A 24102-nucleotide genomic window follows, 5' to 3' on the forward strand; every position below is an offset into this window, starting at 1 on the left:
TGAAGAAGCACGACGGCTAGAATCGTGTGTTCACTGACAAAGCCTTGCGTAAACAAGTCAGCCACTCGTTTTCCATTTTTAGAATTGCCGGCCATTTTCTGGTCAGTAGCGGGGTCAAAAACTTAACTAAATATGTGGGAAATTTTTGATGGGGGACAAAATATTCTTAATCCAAAAATAAATAGTCATACTAAAACAAATTTAAAAATAAATTAGTACTATTCATGTTAAATCCAATGAAATACGTATAAGATATCAGTGAAGAACAAAATTCAAAAAAAACTAATATCCCATTTGCTATTTTTTTTGGAATTTTCAACCCCTTTTGATATTACTTTTAACAGACATTGACCATACTCTTTGGCCAGGACGGAATGCATCCCTCCTCGTCTTGAAAGATTTACAGCCCAGTAATTCGGAGAAAACAATTAGGCCTAGCTTGGGTATTCTTCAAAAAGAAATACTGGGCTACCTATTTTCCCAAAGAACTGGTGCATGAGCATTTAGCTTTATTTATTTATTTACTTATTTATGTTTAGGGGACCATGAGCATGTACCTGGGTCGGATTCATGTGAGAGCCTCCCTTCCAGTCAATTATGGGCTTCTCTATTGGGCCTTCATTAGTGGGCTGCATGTTATCAACAAGTGGAAAATGTGTTCCGTACGAAAAATAGTATGAGCTACGTACGGTATGGGGCACTAAAGGATCGAACTGTGGAGCGACTTCCAAAACATTGTGTTTGTCGTTCTAACAACACATTTATTCAACCAACAGACGAAATATACTACCGATTGTACATTGAAAATAGCAACAGCAGCAACCAGGGCTGGGGGTGCAACAGAAGCAGTAAGCAGGCTAGAAGAGTGAAGACGCAGCTCTCTCTTCGAAACCAAACATCAACCATCATTACAAAAGGGCTACCAAAAAAGAACAAGTGTATGCATCAAACTAAATAAAGATCCTACTACACCAAGTGTACGCATCTAACTAACTGGCTCAGTTAGACGTTACTATTTATCAAGCTGTGGAGATTGGCTGACGACTTGAACCAGATGGGTGCCTGACAGGGGAAACTCCTGCCAGCAGGTCGAAGTCTGATACTTGCGACCCTCTCTCCTACTTTGGGCTGCAGAGCGTGGCGGCACATATCAGGGTATGGTGCATGTAGAGACGCATGGTACGTTGTGTACACACAGTTTTGCCTGATGAATGAAACCGCGCTGCCATCATGATCCTTGCCTTCGGTTATCTCCTGGTTAATCGGATAATTCAGTCTGACAAACAGAGAGCATGTACCAAGGCTACTTACCAGCCTCCAGTCAAAAATTCCTGAAGGCCTAGAGAAGCTGGGATCCTGCTCAAAGCCCTTGCAGTGACTGTGATTGTATTCCGCGAAACAACACGTCCAGTACGTGCGAACGATCATGAATCTTTCGCCGTTGTCTGATCGAGCCAGGAACCACCTGCAACTGCCATGCCGCTTTTCTTTGAAAGGTTCTGGGATTAGGAAGGGTAGGGACACCAGGCGGCCTACAACATCATATCAAGTTGGAGTCAAATAAAAAAGGGCTCTTAATTTAGTCAATCTTAAGAACAGCATGTTATGAGCATGAATATTTTTTCAGTAAATGTTGATAGTAATATAAGCAAGCCATCATGCTATCATAGGAAAGTAACATACTGCTGTAACAGCCGTTTGTAGCGATGACTGGAGTAGGCCAGCAATACGTCCAGCCATAGAAGGAGTCGACAGCGTAAATGAAGCCCTTGTGTTTAATGGCATCAGAGAACCATGGATGATGTATGATCCTGCGATGGACGTGCAGATTTATCCACTTATCGCAGTGACCTAGCAGATAGGCGAGACCGTGGCTGAAGAAAGCAATTAGCCTGAAATCTTTATAATTCGCAGATCTTTTGGGCACTTGGCAGATTACAACCTTGAGCAAATCAAACTTGGTATCATGTTGGCTATTGTAAGATTCCGAGTATTCTGGGCCGCGATGCCAAAGCAGTGCAGTGTTAATCCAAGGAAGGGGGATCAATCGCCGGGTGTAGACCTCCGCGAGCATCCAGCTGCCGCGACCGTTGACGAGCACCATCCAAGACGTGTTCATGCCGACCCAGTACATACCGTTAATATAGCTGAGGCTGATGGGGATCGGATCGCAGTGAAGGGGGTTGATGCTCGCCACCCTACGATCGTTATGATGCGTGACACACCGTTTCTGAAGATCAGGCGGCATCAACAAGCAAGGAGCTGGCTTAAAAAGCTCCGGCCTGAGGGCTTTTAGTAAATGGTACAGCCCCGACGAGCACGCGGCGAGCGGCATGGTACTGAGATTGTCCACACGCGAAACAATGAGCTTGATTACCTCTGTGGGGAGCGAATTCAACCCACTCTTTCGGCAGACGCTGCTCAGTTCTGCTATTGTTAGTGCTTGGGTTTCGGATGAGGGGGGGAGGCGCCTTAGCGGGGATGGAAGCTTGGACGAGATTATGTGCGGACAAAGATGGAGAAGCGAATATGTGCTGCCGGAAGTGGACAGGTGATGATGACTACAACACGCCGCTTGACTTACGAGACACATACCAGCAGCATAGGGTCATATCGATGCCAGACAACTTGCTTGAGTGATCACAATACTGGTACTCCCTAAAGTACCTACTACAGTACTATGCCCTAGCTTGCTAGAGTAGAGTAGTAGAGTAGGACTCTGCTCTACTACTAGCACCGGAGGAGTAGTATATTCTAATCTAAAATAGTTACAAACTTCAATGCCCGATCGTGGAACGACTACGAACCATGCTCAAAGACCGTGTCTACGTGGTGTTTGGACTTATATGCAAAAAATAGCAAGTTGCCCGTGCATTTCACGGCACACCATCATCACCAACTCGGTTTTTTCTCTACTCCTACTCCTATAAAAGACTCAGTAGATGGAGGTGAGGAGGCGTGTTCAGCCGGGCGTGCAGCGGATGGCGCAACACTATTTGATTTGTTATAAAAAAATAGTAGAGATAGAGACATAGGGAGGAGCAAGAGGTAAGGCCTTATCTATAAATGTGGAGAGAGGTGCAGGTATGTTTTGTAAAATTGTCATAGTTGGCTTTCTATCCGTCAGATATAGATCGGACGGTCTATATTACAAGATGGCAGGCATACCATCATCACCAACTCGGTTTTCTATAAGAGTTGATATATATAGATATAGATAGATAGAGACTAGGGAGTACTAGTAAGGACACCATCTACTGCTTCGTGTGCTACTCCTGCGCTCCATTCGGCTGCCGCAACGTCCCCTACAGCCACTCCCTCCTGCGCTCCATTCGGCGGGCGCTGTTGAAATCTGGGGAGCACACTCTCACGACTGCTGGCAGCGACGAATTCTTCCCCGACCTCGGCAACCTCTTCCTCAACGACATGGGCGACAACCTCAACGCCAACGGTGCTGCACCCGTTGCACCATATGTGTTTCTGTCCTTCCTGTTTGAAATCGTGGTAGAATTCATGTTTCTACTCTGTATCCTACTACTATGCTAGTCCACATGATTAATTTCATCTCTGTTATAGCCGTCATGATTTATTTTGTGCTTATTCGGATTAAATCTTGTAGTAACTTGCTCATATATTCAACTGGCGCAACGTCCCCTACAACCACTCCCGTTTCATGGATGGCCTGGTCGATGCTTCGAAGGAGCCCTTTGTCCACTGCTATGAGTGCCCGATGCCGTTTTGTGGCTCACCGGCGGACATGGTGCATCACCTCACGGATGCGTGCAGCGGTCACTGCTGGCCCTTGCCGGAGAACATCAAGTACGACACCTGCTACCGGTTCACCATGCCGGAGTCGCCGGAGGATCACCGCCTCCTGCTAGTCTCGGAGGAGGACGACAACGTCTTACTCTTGATCGTGGGCACCGGCGAGGCCCGCGCAGGCCGCCGCCCTGTCTCTATAAGGTGCGTCAGGGGCGTCGCCGCTGACGCTGACACTGATACGAGGAAGATGTACAGATGCGTGGTCAATGTTACTACCCCTCCGGGTCGCGTGGGCGGCGACACGGCCTCATCGCACAGACTTGGACTCTGGGGAGCTGGGACTATCCCGCCAATGTGGACTTGGAAAACCCATGGCATCCGTTCCATCCTTTACCCGCCGACTCGATGCACGGGGACTCCAAGGAGGTTCACCTGGACATACGCATTATCAAGTGCACTTAGAAAACATGTAGTGTGTGTGTGGGCGCTTATGGCCCGTGTCTTTGCCGCTTTTGATTCTGTAAGCTTGTCGTTAAACTTGAGTGGCTTTCGCCGCAGTCCTTCCTTTGAACTGCTCCTCTTAGTGAGCTGATGTAAGACACTTTGGGTTTCATTTGATAATGGAACCCGGGGAGGAGCCTCCCTGTTCTTCTAAAAAAATACGCATTATCAAGTTAAATGTTGATCATTAGTCTTCGCTCAATGTAATCCGTTGTCTAAGCATGTGGAGACTTCCATGCATGATCTTGCTCTATTGGAGTATCACGCATGAATAAAAATGTATCCGTTTATGGTTTAGTCTAGAATCTTCCATGTATGAATTTTTACTACAGTACTGGTGAAAGACTTACGATGAACCATTTCTTACATCTCCTCTGCCCCCTTACAAGTCATCCTGATTAATCCCTCCGTCTAGGTGTATAAGGGCATGGTTAATATTACTTAATAGTATAACCAACTGTTGACTATAAGAAAGTGCCATGTCATTTTTAGCCAACATGTATAACAATCGATAATCAAAAACTAATTCTTAAAGATCATTTCTTGCAAATCACAATAAGTGTTATTTCTTCACAAGTTTTGGATGCAGGTTGAATAGTTGAAAGCTTTTGTTTGCAAAAGATCTCTTTTTATCTATTTCACCCGGATGTTTGTGAGCTCTAGAGATGAGATAATATCCGAAGAAATCTATCGATACCCGTTACACATGAGATGACCCCCACATCCTTTCCCACAAGACTAGTCACAGTGGAGAGTAACAATAAGGCGCCTCACTCATTTATTTGGGCTTCTAAACTACTACTCCGTCCTGGTTTATTCCTCACCATTGTAATTTGTGCTAAATTTTTACCAAAGATTTAACTGATAAAATGTTACTCAAAACACTTAGGTGTGGTGCATCTAGGTGTGTAAGTCATCTTACAAAAACCAAATAATCCCAAAACACTTAGGCGCGCTGCATTAACTTCTACCTCGTTTCTTGTTTCTTGACATATCAACCAATAAGAGATAAAGAGTGTGCATGCTTTTAATAACTTGAGATATCAAACATGACATGTAGTGGTTAGTTCATTGCATGCAATACTATTAATTAGCAAATAAACATTAACGTTTCTCGTTTTCTCCTCCTCCTTGGTCACGGTGCACAACCTAAGATGACTTACTCACCTAGACGGATGGAGTAGTGCATGTGACATGCACTAACATTTCATTAGTTAAATTTATGATCAAAATTTGACATAGATTACAATGGGGACCAATAAACCATGACGGAGGTAGTAGTTATGGGATTACTAATCTAGAAGCCTAAAAGAACTGGCCCCAGGTACTCCTACTAGTAGTAGTACTCAAGTTGGAATTCCAATTGCACGGCACAACTTGTTAGGCAAAAAATTCGATACAGGGTGTAGGAAGCGGTTTGGGAATTTGCATGCCTTTCCAACCAGTGAGATGCTCCGTACAAAGTACGACAGAGAAATAACCACAGAGAAGGAAGCTAAAAGTAAACAATCAAACGAGCATTTTTGCATTTGTTTTGCATTGAATCGTTTCACAAGCTTGACTAGTGTTGTTTTTCTACTTTTACAAAAACCGCATCGTAATGTTAAAACGTGCATTTGCACATACATAAGTAATAGTAGTACTCCCTCCATCTAGGTGTACATTAAAGTCTTCCCTCCTTCTTGGTCACCGTGCACAACCAAAGATGACTTATTGACCTGGACGGAGGGAGTAGCACAGTCTGCAAGCATATATCGAGAGAGACGTGTAGTCTGATAGTATATAGTAAAGTTTGTGCTATATGCACGTACTTGCAAAATGCGTAATAATACACAACATTTCCAAATTTTCCCTTTTACATACATAATTAAGGACGCTAAAAATTCCTGAACGTTCAGGATTTATCATTAGCGTCCCAAAACTAATGAGATCGCCTTACGAAACAAAAATTATACTCCTCCTAAAAGCCACGACGCTCGCAGGAGCCCTTGCGGCGTGCCACGAGTGCCCTGGTGCGCGGCCGTTTCCCAGCACGCCGACACAACGCCTCTTCCTCAGCCTTGCAACTCGCGAGGTGCTGATTGGTGGCTTGCCGGCGGGCGAGCACGATCTCACCGGTGTGGTGATCCAGCACCAATAGGTACTCCTCCTGGCTGGAAGCATGCAACCGGTCCACGTACCTCCAAGTGTAGATGAGGCGCTTGGGCCCGACTGCACTCAGGGCGTCAGCACGGGCGTCCTCTGCCACTCTCACGGCCCTCGCACGAGCCTTCTGCCAAAGAACCAATTGCTTGACTCTCTCGGACGCAACATAGATCTCCCAGAAAGCTTGTTGCGTAGTGCGCTTCTCTTCCTCGGCCTTCTTCTCCGCCTCTATTTTGGCGCGCTCTGCTGGAGGCAAAGCCTCCCACAAGGCGACACCCATTTCTTTCCAAAGCTCCTCAAGGCTGGGGGGCTTGGCGGGCGGCGCGGCGTTCTCCTCGTAGCGGGGAGCCGACGCGTCCTCCGACACATGTGCTGGCGAGATTTGGAACGCCAACGCGTCCACCTCGACGCGTCGCAGCGAGGAGCAGAACACCGACGCGTCCTCCTCGACTAGTGGCGGCGAGGAACGGAATGGCGATGCGTCGCGTCACGGCGAGGAGCGGAACACCGACTAGTCCTCCTCGACTAGTGGCGGCGAGGAACGGAACGGCGACGCGCCGCATAGCGGCGAGGAGCGGAACGCCGACGCGTCCTCCTTGACTTGTGGCAGCGAGGAATGGAACGGCGACGCATGACCGTCCACGTGGTGCAGTGATGGGCTCCTAGGGCTTGGGAGGGGCGATGCCATGGTGGTCGATCTGAGAGGGAGGGGGAGGAGATAGCGATGAACGTGAATGTGAGGGGGAGAAGATAGCGATGTCGTGGGAGGCGCAATATTTATAGCGAGCAATGGCACCCCTACATAAGATATGGACTGAGCTGCACTGACGTAACTGCAGGTCCAGTTGCGTCACTGACATGTGGGCCAGTACACTGCTGGGCCCGTATGTCAGTGACCCAATGCACCTGAAGTCAAGTAAAAGCTGCATGGGAATATTTGTTGGAGTAAATTACGGGGGAGCGAAGGGGTGGAAATATTGCTGGTCACAATGAATTGGACGAGCGTGGGGGAAGGAGAGTCATGCATGCAGATTTTTTCACACGGGGTGGAGTGGTGGGACCGCTGGAGGGAGAAGGAGAGTTTGGCAGGCATATTGTTTCCACACATGGAGAGGAAAAGATTTGGAGACGAACGGGCTTCCTGCAGGTATGGGGAACGGTGCATAATAAGTCATCTTGCATGCCGGGCTAGGTATAGTCTCAAGTCATTAAAAACATACACACCCCACACATGTTCATATTTCAAGGTGCACTAAATTATTGCATGCGATGATTAAGGTTGGCCATCATGGTGGTATCTTAGCTGGTATCATGCACACGGGAATAGAAAACATGCTGATGTGGCAAAGAATTAAAGAAGAGAGGGGGGTTAGAGTAACTAGTGTTCATGCATGCATTGGTAAACACATTTTTTTGTGAAGAATGACAGCATTAGTTGAGTACTTTTGCAGACTTCAAAAACTATTCCACCGCCTCTACTATCTTGCTAAGAGTAGGTGAAAGTTTTGAGTCGAGCCCTTTAATCTAGAAGGGAGGTAGTGGTACTCTAATAGCTAGGTGTGTAAGTCTTCTTATGAAAACCAAATAATCCCAAAACACGTAGGCGCGGTGCATTAACTTCTACCTCGTTTCTTGTTTCTTGACATATCAACCAATAAGAGATGAGGGTGTGCATGCTTTTAATGACCTGAGACTGTCAAACATGACATGTTGTGGTTAGTTCATTGCATGCAATACTATTTAATTAGCAAATAAACATTAATGTCTCTCGTTTTCCCCTCCTCCTTGGTCACGGTGTACAGCCTAAGATGACTTACTCACCTAGACGGAGGGAGTATCAACATTCACAATGTCAAATCAATATTTTTACACTCATTATAAAACATAGTTCTTATACTCCCTATAATCAGTATTGTAGATATTGATATTTTTAGTATAAATTTGGTCGTGGGATTGAATTGATGCTTGTCAAAGCGCGGAGGAAGCGGAGCTTAGGGCTTGCATTGCCGGTCTCTACATAGGTATTTCTCTTCATAATCCTGTAATTTTAGAGACTGATTGCGCTTTTGTGATAGCGTCTCTTGCATCGGGGACTATGACAGGTCTGCTATGCGTGACCTGAAGATGAAAGCGTTGAGCATGTCGAAGTTGATCAACAATCTTCAATTGTCAAAGATTAGCCGTTCGGTCAATAAGGTGGCACACTTAATCGCTAAGTATAGCTTTGACAATAGATTAGATGGTATTCTTGTAAATAACATACCGCCCTGTGTGGTGAATATTGTATCGAATGAGTGTACTGGTGTGGCTGGTTAATTAATATAAGGTGGTGTTCAAAAAAAAGTATATATTTGGTCAAACACTTTGCAAATGGTTGACGGGAGTAAAAAGGATCAGAGGGAGTATCATGCATGCGGAGTAGGCAAAAAATTGCTCGTTTATAGCCGGTCGAAGTCTCAAAGGGCGCGACCGCGCGAGGGAGGCGAAGGTCGTGGGAGGCATGATGGTTGACAGAATTAAGTGAAGTTACATCCACGCGCCGGCATGGCGTGCAAACAGGCAGAAGCTACACCGTCAGGCCTACGATATGGGTCTAGTAGACATGACATCTAGTGGGTCCTGCATAGTTCTCAAGAACTCTTTGGGGGCTTGTAGCCGTTTATCCACCGAGCAAGCCAGAAACCCCATGCCATTAACACTCCCTACTCGTCGCCCTCTACTACCTCAAAACAGTTCGCTCCCAGTCGCCCCGTCCTTTCACATTAGTTCGCTCCCAGTTTTTGCGGGGTACAACAGTTGAACTTCTACTAACCCTCCTCCAAAATCCATGGCCTCCCAAATCTCCATGGTCGCCGCTGAGTACCAGGTTAGAGCCATCAACGACGATCAGTTCATCGTCATCTACACACGTGGATCCGCGACGGTGAAAGCATGGCTTGCTCGCTTCCTATGCATGTTCAACAGTTCAATGGATGAGTGGGTCGCTGGGCTAGATGTTGAGTACACCACAGTCCTGGGACGAGAGAAGGATCTAAAGGAAGAAGAGAGGAAGAAGCCCGCCGTGATCTAGGTTTTCGTACATAACGCTTGCTTGGTCTACCACATATGCCATGCCAACGTTGAGTGCCAGGATTTTAAGAACTTCCTCAAGCACAAAAGAGTGAAATTCGTTATTTTAGGCTTTAAGAACGACAGGGATGTCCTACATCGGATAGCTCTCGTTGTAGGCCAGCCCTTCGATCTCCGGAAGGCAAGCCTGGTGTTCTCCTCTCAACCTTCAATGCTGACCCTGGCAGCAGCCATGATTGATCCTTCGTACGCTAAACTGAAGAAACCTCATCACGAGTTTCATCATGCATGGGAGTCGAAGACATTAGATGAAGATCACATCCTGTACGCAGCAATGGATGCTACCTTCGTTTAAATATCTACATGGGTTGGATGAAGAAGCAGAGCCCAGTGTGCGGTTCAAGCAAAGAAGCCTCGGCGAAGAGGAAGAGGAAGAGGGACGAGGACGAAGTCGAGGACATGGACTCGGACTCCGAGTAGGTGGCAGTGCCGTCGCTCATGCTGGTTCTACTGCAGTGTCAAGCGGACTAGTTGCTTAGTTTAGTTTCAAGGGTGTGTTGTGCTGAGGCCCCAGCAGAACTATGTTTATGTTCTTTCTCGTTATTTGAACTCTTTAGTACGTAGAGTAGTACTAGTACTATGTCTTACTACTATTCTTCTTGCAGTTGGTACTACTGCTCGTACCTTCGTGTTCCTACTGTACTTAATACATTTGAACTAGTAGTATAATTTGGGTCAGTCGATTTGTGAAAGAAGTTCGACGGAGCGAAGGAAGAAGACGACAGAAGAGTTGGAAGAAGCCCTCTAGCCATCCATGTTGCATCAAACGGCTCACATGAGTCGACTGACCCAAATTGCTCCTTCAGATTGCAGGATCCATGTGGCATTCAAGGTCTCGAAGGTAGATACCGCGTCCGCACCTGGTTTGCGGGCTCGACGCGTGCGCGACCGGCTTCCGCCGCGACAGCCACCATGCGCGCCTCCTCCGTGCGGGCGGAGACGACAATGACATGCTAGTTTCTCCTCGCCAGCGTGCTAGAGCACGCTCTCGTCCTCCTCTTCATACGCCGCGTGCATAGACGCGGCTCCACCAGCTGCTCGCGTGCTTGGCAGCGCGGCGGCATGGCGAGGAGGGACTGCAGATGACGTGAGCGGGCGAGCCTTCGGCTTCATGGCACAGGGATGGCGGCGACACGACGGTGATGGGCGAGAAATTGTTGGCCGGAGCAGGCGGGCGCCGGCATGCACAACGGCGGTGGCGGCATATTGATGAGTGCGCGTATGGGAGCTTACTTTAGTTTTATATGAGGTTGGTCAAACTTAAAAGAAAACCGTACTAGTACACATAAACACTAGACTTGGGCAGCGCTTTTTTTTTGAAGTTAGTACGACAGCCACGATACAGAATCCTGTGCAAGCGCGTGAACCGCGGCCGCGCGGTCAATCGAACGGTGCGTCACCGTGTCGCGCTCGAAGGACATCCACCGAACCTTTTTGTGTGTGTGAAAACAATCCTCGAATCTTACTCAACTTTTTTCCTGGGAAAGTTCTTGACGCTGCAATATTTCCATATATTTGAATTTAGCTTCAGTTTGTGTTTATTTGGATTTGGACATCTTAGGTGCGCCCTAGATTTTTTTAATACTTATTTTGTGTGTGTGACTGGGAGAGAACGTGTGTATGTGTCCATATGTGTGTTGTGTTGTAAGGGCAATGTGGAGACGGTGTGCGTGTGATACAGACATAGAGAGGTGTGAATGTGCAAATGATCATGCATGAGTGAGACATAGACAGATGCTGATACATTGTGTATACATGAGAGAACGGTCTTCTAGTTTTCTTGTGTGTGTGTGTGAGAGAGAGAGAGAGAGATAGATAGATAGATAGAGAGACAGAGAGAGAGGAGCATCCGTAACACAACAACCATCTCTCTCGATTCGTCCGTCCCTCGCACAATCGCATGCAATATATGCATCAACGCGCACATTTTGACACCCTCACTCGGCCCCTGCCCACCTCAAGGCCCGCACAATCTCTTCGTGAATACCCATTTCTCTCCTTAGGTTTGTTTTCGCTCAATATCTCTCTCTATCTCTCTCTCTCTCTCTCTCACACACACACACACACTCCCCCGAGCACACAATTCATCCCCATCCAAGGTTATACGGCGACCACTCTCGCTTGTGCTTCTTTGCACCCCAACATGCACAACACCTCAATCTTCAAAGAGGGCATCGAGCAGATCGAAGACGCCGAAGACACCACGCTAGAGAATGCGGGGTCATTTGGAAGCAGGGTGATGTGACGTCGGCTGACTGACTCCTCCCCCACCCTCTCTCTCTCTCTTGCACAAAATTACCAATCCCTCTCTCCCCCGCACAAAATTGTCAATCCCTCAACCCATGAGATCCTTCCCCTCTCGTCCATGTTTTTCCAGCTCTCTCATCAAACATGTTGTCTCTTCTCCTTCCACGTATACAGAATCACGTATATTACATGTCTCCATCTTTCTCACAGACCTAACTTCTTCCTCTCTCTTTCTCTTTCTCTCTCTCTCTGTGTCTCGTTAGTTTGTCTCCTACTCTCTTGTCCACATACATACAATCTTTCCCGCCCTATCTGCTCCATCTTCAAAAGCTCTCTCTGCACGTTTCATTCACACAATGGGATATGTCAAAATGTTGTTTCTATAATGGCTGATGTAGAGTTTTGGTTGTTTTTGTTGCATCCTACAAAGTAATAACTATGAAATGCATTTAGATTCTCATTTGACTGGGATTATGTGAGTTTGAGTATGTTGTGAAGTATTATAGACCTTGTATACATCTAGGGATTCGACAATGATTGTAACTATTGAATTGTATAGACCATTACATTCGAAGTCAATAGCCTAATATATTTATTTCATAATTTCAACAAATGATTAGTTCACTACAAACTAAGAAAACAAATGTGTACTCCCTCCATTTTTATTTTAGTCCGCGTATTAGCATTGGTCAAAGTCAAGTTTTGTAAACTCTCAGAAAGCTTATAATAAAAAATATTAACATATAAAATAACAAATAAATACCATTAGATTCATTATTGAATGTACTTCCACATCGTACATATTTGTTATGGTAAATGTTTATATTTTTATATAAACTTGGTCAAACTTTAGGAAGTTTGACTTCGGTCAAACCTAATATGCAGAGTTTACTACTACTACTACTCGCTAGTTGCTTAGCCGAATCACTCAACACGCCACACGGGGAGTCCAGTGTCACAAAATTTTGAGGTCGGCGGGAAAATCTCCTGCGACCCTGATTCGAGCAGTGGGAAGTTACCATCATAGCCTTCGGAATAGGCCTACGGACGATGCTTGGTAGGGGGCTGTTTTCATAACTTCAGGTTCACCCTACCCAGCCAGCCCCACCCCGGCACCCAGAGTAGTACACCTGAATACTCCCCATTTTCCATCCCCACCGCAAAATAGACTTCTCCATGGCACCACAGCCTTCATGCTCCTCCCCTTTACATCGGCACACTTGTCCACCGCAGCGCATCTGCCTCATCGATGACCTCGTACGCCGCACTAGAGCCGGTCCACCGTCGTCGTCGTACACGGAGCCTCTTCCCCGGCATCATCTTCCACGGTCTCGGATCTTCTTCTCGGAAGCCGACGCCAAGCGTAGAAGTACCACCATCGTGGACAATGAACTGACTCCCGTTGCCGACCATGACTAACAGAGGCCACCGCGACCATCGTTCTCCTCCTCGATTGGTAATGTGTGTATTGAATCACTTAGCAGTACATGTGCAGTTCCAACTTTGTTCATACCTACCCTTCAATTTTCCTGGGTGCTATTGTTCCCATAAAAGTAATTGGTTATAGCCTCCATTGTCCAACAGAATATCAGCTTGTAATTGTGCGTCGCTCCTGTATCGCGCTGTGCTTGGGTAGTTTTTTCATCTGCAACCAGCAGTGTGGCAAACGATGGAAAGGTTTTTAGAACTAGCAAGATGCCCATGCGTTGCACGCATGAAGATGCATTTGTATGAGTAGTTTATCTTGTGGGAGAAAAGGATGAATGAGGGAAGGCCTTATTTGCAAATCTGGAGAGGGGTATGGGTATCTTTTTTTATCTATCTATGCTGAGAACTATCCTCTACTCTCTAGTATCTACTTCTCGATCTCAGCACTGTAAACGCTTTTTTAAAGCGCCGCGCATTGCGATTCTGTTGGAGATGCTCTACATGGCAGACGAGTGCTTTAATGTTGCCCTCAAGATGCGCGAGTATTACTAGTAGTATTTTTCTTGCCATGTTGAGATTTTAAAACCACGAGTGTGAACATGCAGAGGAGCAATGAAGACCAAACATGGGATATTCGGGACATCTTCAAGGAGTGTGGCAAGTTAAAGAGGAGCTGCACCGAACCTGTAAAATGAGCTTTGGTAAGTAACACCCTTTCAATTACTTTCGTTTAGCCTCGTGTTCTTCGATGTGTATATGTTGTAGTTTCTGTTTCTCTTAAGCGTGGTGTTCTTCGATGTGTAATAAGAAGAGTCTTAATCGTCCTAATGCTTTTGTTTTTAACTTGACGTAGGAAGTGGGTGTTCTCACCTTGTAGTCTGTTTTTATATTTCTTTTCCTTTTGAATTCACTTCTCCGAGTTCTGTTTATCTGGCTTCTACTAAATGGATCTAGGTTTCTCTGAGTATTGATCTAAAAAAGAAGTAACTTCATGTCAGGATGCAGTTCCTGCGAGGAGGGAAGTATGGTCAACCTCGAGATCATGTTTCCAAAATGAGGCTGGATTACACACAAGGTGCCAATTCCCTAATGATGCTGGATTAGACATAAGTTGCAAATTCCCAGATGAAGTTGGATTACACACAAGCCAGGTGGAGTCGTCAGCTGTTCGTGTCCTCGTGGCAAGGGTAAAGGCTGAAAGAAAGCGTGCAGCAGCCCTTGAGAATGTAGCTGAGTTCCCAAAGAAGCGAAAAGAGCAATCAGATGCTCTCTTCACCCAAGCCAAAGAAGAGATGGAAGAAGCCAGAAATAAGCTAGCAGAGGCAGAGCAGGCTAGGCGTCTCCTTCTATCTAAAACGGTTGTCAATACAAAATTTCCTTCATAATAGTTAGGTTCAAATGTTTATCCAGTCAGCATGCCTGTTGTGATGTCTGTGCATCTACTGATGTGGCAGAAAATGTTTTTTCCAGGTCATGTAATAACATCAATTACTTTGCAAACAATAACAGACGAAGCATTGTACATGGTATAGTTCACGTGCAAGCCCGACATTCCAAGTTCAACTTCGACATCAAACTCATGTTCACAGATATCTGCACATTCATACATAATGTCCAAAACCATGATTCACTTCAAAGCCAAAAAAATCTGAGGAGAGTTATAAATATAGAAAAACCTCTACTAGTTCCTGCACCAGTGCGAGCACAACAAGTCAAGACTATGTGTAAATTAATTATATTTTAGTCATTTTTGTGTTCTAAAATTTCTGCGGCTCGCGGAAGGACGTGTTGCCGACACACGCGCGGATTCAATGATGGCAGGCGGGGCAGTCTTAAGCTAGTTTCACGCGGCGAGGAGGCGTGGTCAGCCGAGCCTGCAGCGAGTGCGGCCCTCTTGGCCGGCGTGCCGGTTCAATGCCTGCGCTATGAGAGGTCGCGTCCGTGTCAGAGGAATCACTCCCTCCAGTCCTTTTTTGTTTGGGTATAACAAAATCTCGTTTTCCATTCACATTTTACAAGTAAAATTTGTGGACAAACTTTGACCCAAAGTACGATGGGGACTAGTAAACCAGAATGGAGGTAGTAGTTTTTTTTAATCAAAGAAGGGTTTCCCCTTCCTATTACTGAAAACCAGCATCTAAATCTAAACCATAGTATTTTCCCTAGAACTACCAGGTTCAACATCTCGTAACATAAACCCATACAACCATACGCCAAGGAGGTACGTAGTACTATGAATTCCATTTTCGCTCCATACCAATCGTTCTAAAAACTACTTACTACTTATAACGTGCCATTGAAAATCGGAACTCTTAACCCCACTAAAAACGATATTTTAAACGTGGCTACTCGATCTGTGGCAACTAGCGAGCCACCGCGCTCCAAGTCGTTCACTTGTGGTCCCGACCATCAACTCCTACAAAGGTGCTCCACCACGAACCCGGTACCCGCGAATGCAGAAATCGTGCACCTAGGGTTTTAGGGTTTATTTGTTAACGTCGCCTTTACGTAACACTCATGTGTGCGAGATAGCGAGAGCTCGACTGCGTGCGTGCGCCTCTTCTCTTCGTATATGTACTCCACCGTTTGTCTGGTGTCCAAAAAAATATAATAACTACTAGCAATGTGCCAATGCATTGCCACATGATCAAAGTAGATTAATACATATTCACCGATTTGATAGAAAAAAAGTCTAGTTTTGAAATACGTATATCACTGAAAATATGTTATGTTTCACTCAAAATATATTCCTTTGGCGGTTTTGATGAGATAAGGGAGGAATGTTGTTGGTTTCAAGATTCGAGAAGTGGTATATGTCTAATTTCTACTCTTACTAGCAAGATGCCCGTGCATTGCACAGAACATCAAGATCTTGTGGGAGAAAAGGATGAACAAAGGAAGGCCTTATCTGCAAATGTGGTGAAGAGTGTGGGTAAATTGCCATATTTTCCTTCCTATCCGTCAGATATAAATCGGACGACCTACATTGCAGGATGGCAGGCCCACCATCATCACCAACTCTATTTTTTATCCCCACTCTTATAAAAAGCATTGTCGGTGATGATCGTGTGCCTGCCGTCCTGCAATATAGGCCGTCCGATCTATATCTGATGGATAGGAAGGAAACTATGACAATTTTGCAAAAAGATACCCACACCCCTCTCCACATTTGCAAATAAGGTCTTCCCTCGTTCATCCTTTCCCCCCACAAGATAAACTACTCATACAAATGCATCTTAATGTTCTGTGCAACGCATGGGCATCTTGCTAGTTGTTGCAAAAAGCCCATGTGTGTGTGATAGAGGGAGAGTGGAGGAGGACGGAGTGCATGTGTTACAAAGACACAAGTCGTGTGTCTGCGATAGGTATCAGCTTAAAATGAGGCGATAGTGTGTGTGTGTGCACGATCGAGAGGGCATGTCTCAAGAAGGGAAGAAAAAGCTACATAGATACAAGGAGCAGGAGAGAAACATGTATGCGATGGTGGAAGCATGAGTGTGCGGGTGTATAAACATATCTAGAGGCTAGCTAGTCGATAAATGTTTGTGAGAGAAATATGAGTCGGGGTGCGAAAGCAAGAGTTTTGTGTGTGAGAGAGAGAGACGGCAGTCGGGAAGGGGAGTGGAAGCAAGAGTTGTGTGCGTGTGTCTGTGAGAGAGAGAGAGAGGATACGGTAGTCGGGGTTGTCTAATTGGTGTCAGTCTGGGATGGAGACAAAAAGGAGACTGCAACAAATGTTGTGTCTACAGGAGAGAGAGAGAGAGAGAGTAATTTTAGTCGTATGAGTCATATGTAGAGACATATAGGGTGTGTGAGAGAATCCCATAGAGAGAAAGACAAAGTGAAAGACGAGTGGAGACTGTGCGTGTGGCGGTGAAAAAGAAAGCTTAGGTACCAAGTGATACCAGAGAACAGCAGAGACGTGAGAGATAATGAAAACCGTGTAATGTATAATGATAGGGAGATTGTGACACTTCTCAAGGGAGACGTCGAGAGACCATGTTTGCGAGGATAGGAGAAACATGAAGTGAGCGTGCGGGTGAGATGGAGAAAAGAGAGTGATAGCTACCTGAAGGAGCATGCATGCGAGAGAGATGGGCGTGAAAGGAGTGAACAAAAAAGGGATTCAAATATTTGAATTCGAGATGATGTTACATGTAAACCATAGTCGAACCAAAATTGATCTATCAAACATGCATACTCATATGAATTCATGCACATCTATGTTATTTAATATGTAGATATTACTGATCCATACATTTTAGTAGAACATAATTTGGTTAAATTTTTTCGAATTCAACCTTAAGATTTCGAGATCGTTGTATTTGTAAATCATATTATACATATAAAGGATCAGAATTCTTTGTTGTGCTTTTGAAAGTATATATATAAAAATGATGTATATAGAATGTAATTCCAATTGAAAATGGATCCCGCCCGAAAAAAAATAGTAGAATACAAACGGGATTCAAATTGAGTTGGCACGGTAAACGTGCACTGTGCAAAATTTGAACAAAGCGGGGAAAGTCGCAGTAACCGCCCGAAACCAAAATCTGCGAGATGGAAATCACTACTGCCTATCCCTGCCACGCAAAGCCTATCTGCTGGATATCTATAGGTTTTGATATGGGTAGGTTTATAATTTCACCCAAACATGACGTAACCGCCTCTCACCCGGATTCATACATGGTGGGCGCCAAAACACAGTGTGCCCTCGGCCGAAATCGACTCCCTCCCTGATTCATATTCATACACGGTGGGCGCCAAAAACAAACTCTCGTCGGCAAATATTTGGTGTATGCGAGATTACCGTCCTATCCCCAACCGACTAATGTTGTTGTGATGTAGTAGAAATTTGAAATGGGGGCTAAGTTTGTAAATTTCCTCGCATTTGAGACAAGCGCGCCCTAAATACATGGTTCCCCCTTCCTCTCTACCTCCCTTTTCCCAATTCGTACTCCGTGGGCGCCAAAACACCCTCTCCACCCCACCCTCCTCCGTCCGCCGCTGTCCACCACCCCATCCACCGCCGTCCTCCTCCACCATGTCGGAGATGATACCACGCCGCCTCCGTCCATTACAAGAGATCGACCTCTCTCATCCACGCCTTTGGACTGGGATCCTTGCATGCCGTCCTCTCGCTTCATCCCCACTGTTGTCCACCTTGCAGGTGCTGCTCCTACGACCGTCTCGTCAACCGCGCCCTGCCACCACCGTCTACTCTCCTAGATCTGCTTCCACGCCACCGACAGCCATCGCTACCGCAGCATCGTCAAATTCTCAGCAGATGCGTACACGGCACCGCACCAGAGGCGGTACTCTTTCGTATCTGCTCAACTTATTTATCGCAGGAAGAAAATAGATCGCCACTGCTTTACTCCAATTTCTTGTCTTGGTTGCGAAGTTGCCTTTGTCCGGTTTGCACCTTCAGATCCGCCATGGCACACTCAACATTATACTCCCAATGCTTATGGTTTTCCCCTTTTATATTCCAAGGGGCTCAGCATCATTAAATCACAGTAGACTAAATTTCAAAATTGGGTCAGTCGATTTTTCAGAGCTCGCTGGAGTTCGCCGGTGCAATCCAAGGGGCTTGGGTGGTTGTGGCGCCTCGCCGAACAAACAAAACTCGACACGGGTGGGGGTGGGGGTGGCAGAGGAACACAGGCGGTGGGGGCCGGTGGTCCGGCCGGCGGCCCGTGCGGTGTTCTGTATGGGAAGGATCAGAGACGAGGAAGAAGATGGGTTAGGAGACGTAGGATCTTCATCCAACCGCGTGAAATGGTGGAGAGACACCTGGGAGTTGCATTCTTAATGCGCTCTGGTTCATCATGTGTGGGCACTACGCAACCAACATTTTATTATCCAAAATATTCTTGCTCTTCTTTACCATGTTCCTCTTCCGTTCTTCTTTAATATGTACTCTCTTCGTTCCTAAATAAAAGTCTTTGTATAGATTCCACCATGGACTACATATGGAGCAAAATGAGTGAATCTACACTCTAAAATGTATCTGGATACATCTGTATGTGATCCATAGTGGAAATCTCTACCAAGACTTATATTTTGGAACGGAGGGAGTATGCTAGTAGTACAGTATGTTCCTTGTACTGAAGATGAGTAGGGACATTTGTAGTGTAGAGGTCTATACGGTCGGTTGTGATGGACACTTTGAGCCTCTTTGATTCGTAGGATCTTGTAAACATAGGAATAGGATTTGTAGTGGCCTGCCCACTTGAATCCTATAAGAATAGCAAGGAAATGCGCGGAGCTGTGTCGCCTTTGAGAGTTATACCGATATTAACAGTACCGGACCTTCACTTGAAGAGAGATGGTATTCGAAGCCTTTCTAGCCGTACCAGAAATACTAGCACATATAATCCAGCAAGTTCCACTTTGCTGATTTTACTCTGATGCTTAAGGTTTTCCTGTTATATCTACACTCTGATCTGTGTAGCTGCTTTGTGTCGCACTAGCAGCAGTCCACTCTTGAAGCTAAACACTGCAATGACTTACAAAATTGGCACCAAGGCATTGAGTGCCATTCTGGATGCAATGAAACTCATACGCTCCCCACCTGTTGACTCTTGTTCGGAATATGATCCTAGTGACTATTCTAACCTCGAGGAATTAAAGGCAGATGGCCTGTCCTGTTCACCCATCAAGGTGCCTGTTCTAATTTGGCAATGTTTTATTGATTGCGGGTATCTTGCATATGTTGTCTTGCATTTCTTCTACTTTGTTGCACCACCATCTGCTTAGTTTACTCATCATATATGTCGAGATGCCATGCCCATCCATTATCAATACATATTCCATCTGTCATCATACCATGTTTTTTCACTCAAATGATGTTCGTGTGCATCAGACATCAAAAAGGAAGAGGGTGATTGCCGAACCTGAAGGAGCACCAGCAAAGTCCTTGAAAAACATGGTGGTGCCGGAGAAATCAGACAGCACCCTACTTATATTGGTTGTACAACCAGTGACACAAAACGTAGGACCGACTCCAGCAGACTGTACCCATACTTCACTGGACACACCACTAGCCCCACCACACAGGACCTGCACTCCAGCATAAGGTATACCGATTTCATTTGCCATAGCACCAGCTGTACCACAGAAAAATCCCACTCCACCAAAAAGTACAGCAAGTCCACCGACCGAAGACCTATCCCAACTGCAGAGACGGCCAATTCCTGCAGATTGGAACCCCATTCCATTTATTCCCAGTTTAAAAGACAATGCGTTCAATGTTGTTAGGGACTACGTGCATATATTCCCATCATGAGAAGATTATTGTGAAGACAAACACCATTTTCACATCTTCCTGTCCAACTTACGTGTAAGTGCTATTATTCATGGTTATTATTTTCCTGTTTTCTGCTGATTGAACACATCAATGATTTACATTACATTGTTGTAACTAGGCGAGGGTCAATCTGGATAGTCATGACGAGCAAAGCTTGCTTGTGCTTTTCAAGGAAGCATTGCAGCAGTATCGGTGTTACCTGAGGAAATCACAGTTTGGTGGCAAATCTATAAACGAATTTCCGGTGAAGTCTCCTGTGCTAAATTTATAAGACATTGAATGGAAAAACCGTGTTATGCACTAGTCTCGTTCCTCGGATGAGGTACTGTCTATGAAATCACATGACAAATTGAACTTCTACTTTTCTGCATGTGCCTTACGGATCTTGTTTGCAGGAAATCTGCTCAAAGAAGAATTTTGGTTTGAAAAGAACGACAAGATATCGCAAATATGTTGCCCGCTGCTTTGCTCTTGTTAGTACCTGTTGTCCTGTATCACTATACTTGCATACATACCTGGTTCATTATGTGACAACAGTATGCATGATAGCTTGCTTATCAATTGTTCGCTCCAAATTATCTGATCTGTATGAATGGTTACATTAGTGTAGAATAAATCCAATGCCAATGTTTTTTAGCTCTGCATTGTTCTTGTAAGTACATGCTGTCCTTTATCAGTGTACTTATAATGACAGGTAGTTGCTCATGTACCATCACTCTGCAGCTTATTTTCCTTTGCCCTCCATTTTCTACACATCAGATCTATATTTACTCTTACCATAAGGTTGGTACTGAAGAAGTTTAGCTGTGCATTGCTCTTGGTTGTACCTTTTGCCTGTATCACTGCACTTACATTTATAGCTACTTGGTTATGTAGCATCACTCTTCATCTTATCTTAAGTATTCTCCATTTTTTCGTATATTATCACATCTATATTTACTCTTAACAAAATGTAGAATAAAGGCAATGCTTATGAAGAAGATTCTGTGGTAAACTTCTTGAATTGCCCCCCCCCATCAGCATGGACAAGGCCTTTATAGAGCCTGTCTTCACCAATAATGTAAGTTTGTCCATCTCAAGCCTTCAAACTTTGTTGTATATATTTGGTTAGGCATGACTGCAACAGCTGTTTATTTTTGGTGTTTGCATCAAATTGCATGTTTATAGTTTATTATGTAGTTCATAAACAAAATTTTGTCCTTTCTCAATTTAAGTTTTTAGTTGTACAACCAAGTTCCTTATTCGTACCATGTAAATTAAACTATACAGAGCAAGTGATCTTGTTTTGCACTGCATGTATGCTTCTATTCTTCATCCATAATCCAGTGGTGTGGTGAACCTACCCACTACAACACAATGTCATATTCTGCAATGTCTTAACTATGAACAATGTCATATCATTCTACTACTCCCTCCGTCCGAAAATACTTGTCATTAAAATGGATGTATCTAGATGTATTTTAGTTCTAGACACATCCATTTTGATGACAAGTAATTCCGAATGAAGGGAGTATTATTTAAACCGTCTCTTTATTTGCCAATCTAAAATGGGATAAATTGACAGCACACTAACCATTGATACTTATGAGTTCTTGATCTGTAATCAAGTGGTGTCGTGAAGCTGCCAACTCCTTCACAATGTCATTTCCTGCCATGTCTTGACCTGAATAATACCATATTGTGTTAATGTAATTTTAAACTATGTCACTTTATTCGTCACTAAGAAATGTGATTAATTGTCAGCACTGATACTTTTATGTGCAAAACCTATCATCTGTCTGCTTGTTTATCTTTTAGAGTGAGGAAGATTTAAGTGTTGAACAAGCGCAGTCTCATCATCTTGCTTAGCTGCTTGCGCTGCAGCTCCCCAGCAGGGCTACCTTTCTTGAACTCTATTGAAGTGTTGTCGATTTTGTATATTATTTTCTCGTCGTGTTTATTTGCACTGGTGGCGATCTTTGATGCCCAGTGTATGTAATCTGCTGTCTGCTTGTGCTTTATTATCATAGTGGTGAACTTTGATGCCCAGTGGATGTAATATGCTGTAATATCTTTATTGTATAGTCTAGGTTTTTTCTTATTCACGATGATGCAGTTAATTTATTGTATATATATCCTGTCTTCGCAGTAAACCGGCCAAACCGTAAAATTACGATACATAATCGGGCCGTCATGCAATCACGATGTAGGTTGGGCCTGAAACATGCTGAACAGCTAACGGGCCGGCAGCAGCCCGAAATGAACCCCGGCCCATGATTGTGCGAATCAAATCACGGGCTTTTAACAGGCCAAAATTGTCTCGGTCCTTGTTTGGCCCAATCAGATATCGGCTGCGAGTAGGCCGGATGCAAACAGGGCCGTAGTTAGGCCCAACTATATGACGGGCATTTAACAGGCCGAAATTAATATAGGGCCGAAATGTTAAACGGGTCCTTAAGAGGCCAAAACTAATGTCAGGCCGAATTACTAAGTGGGCCTCTAGCAAGTGGGCCCAAAAGCATAGTGTCCAGTTGACGGGCCGAATCTGATATGGGCCATAGTTGAGCCCATAGCCTCTTAAAGGGCCGTACCAGATCTGGGCCGTAATTTGGCCCATAACGTGGTAGGCTTTTAACGGGCCGAATCTCATATGGGCCACTATTAGGCCCGAAATGTGGCAGGCCATTAATGGACCGGATCAAATATGGGCCGGCATTTGGCCCCAAACATGGCAGCCAGTTAATGGGCCGGCCTACTAGGGTCCGCAAATTCTTGTGGGCCTATAGCTGGGCTGGCCCATTAATGTCGATGAAATCTCGTGGGCCTTTAGCCGGCCCGGCCCATTATGTTCCACAAGAATCTTGTGGGCCTTTACCAGGGCCGGCCCATTATGGCACACAAAAATCTTGTGGGCCTTTACCTGGGCCAGCCCATTATTGCCCGCAAAATCTTGTGGGCCGTTAGCTGGGCCAGCCCATTATGGTCCGCAAAATCTCGTGGGCCTTTAGCTGGGCCGGCCCATTATGGTCCGCAAAATCTTGTTGGCCTTTAGTTGGGCCGGCCCATTTAAACTTGATGGGCCGGTCCACGTGTGAACATATCATAGGCGCTTCTCGCCCATTGGATGAGTGACACCTGTGCCAACGCGGACCTGACACGTGTCTCCTCCAGCCAATGATGATTTTACACGTGGAAAATCCCCATTGGCCGGGGCTGTTAACAGGTTATCGGATCCAAAACCCGACCCGATAGCTTAACGGCGTTCCGTTACAGTGGATGCCACGTGTCAGTCACCCTTGACGAAAGCACTTCTGTGACGCGCGATTTATCGTCATGGAAGTGGACACTTCCGTGATGATAATTTTTGTAATGTCATGGAACACTTCTACGATAGCACAGATATGACTATCTTGATTCTGTCATAAATTTGTCATGGATGTACATGCATGACAAAAAACACGACCTACTATGACAAACACGTATCATCACGGAAGTGTATTTTTTTTGTAGTGAGGTGCGATGATGTGCTCGGTGAAGTAGCCATGGTGAGCTGGGAGACGGCGTCGGTGAAGCGCACCTGATGCGGTGGAAGTCGGTGT

This window comes from Triticum dicoccoides, chromosome 2B (genome assembly GCF_002162155.2).
Source record: "Triticum dicoccoides isolate Atlit2015 ecotype Zavitan chromosome 2B, WEW_v2.0, whole genome shotgun sequence".
Classification (NCBI taxonomy): Eukaryota; Viridiplantae; Streptophyta; class Magnoliopsida; order Poales; family Poaceae; genus Triticum; species Triticum dicoccoides.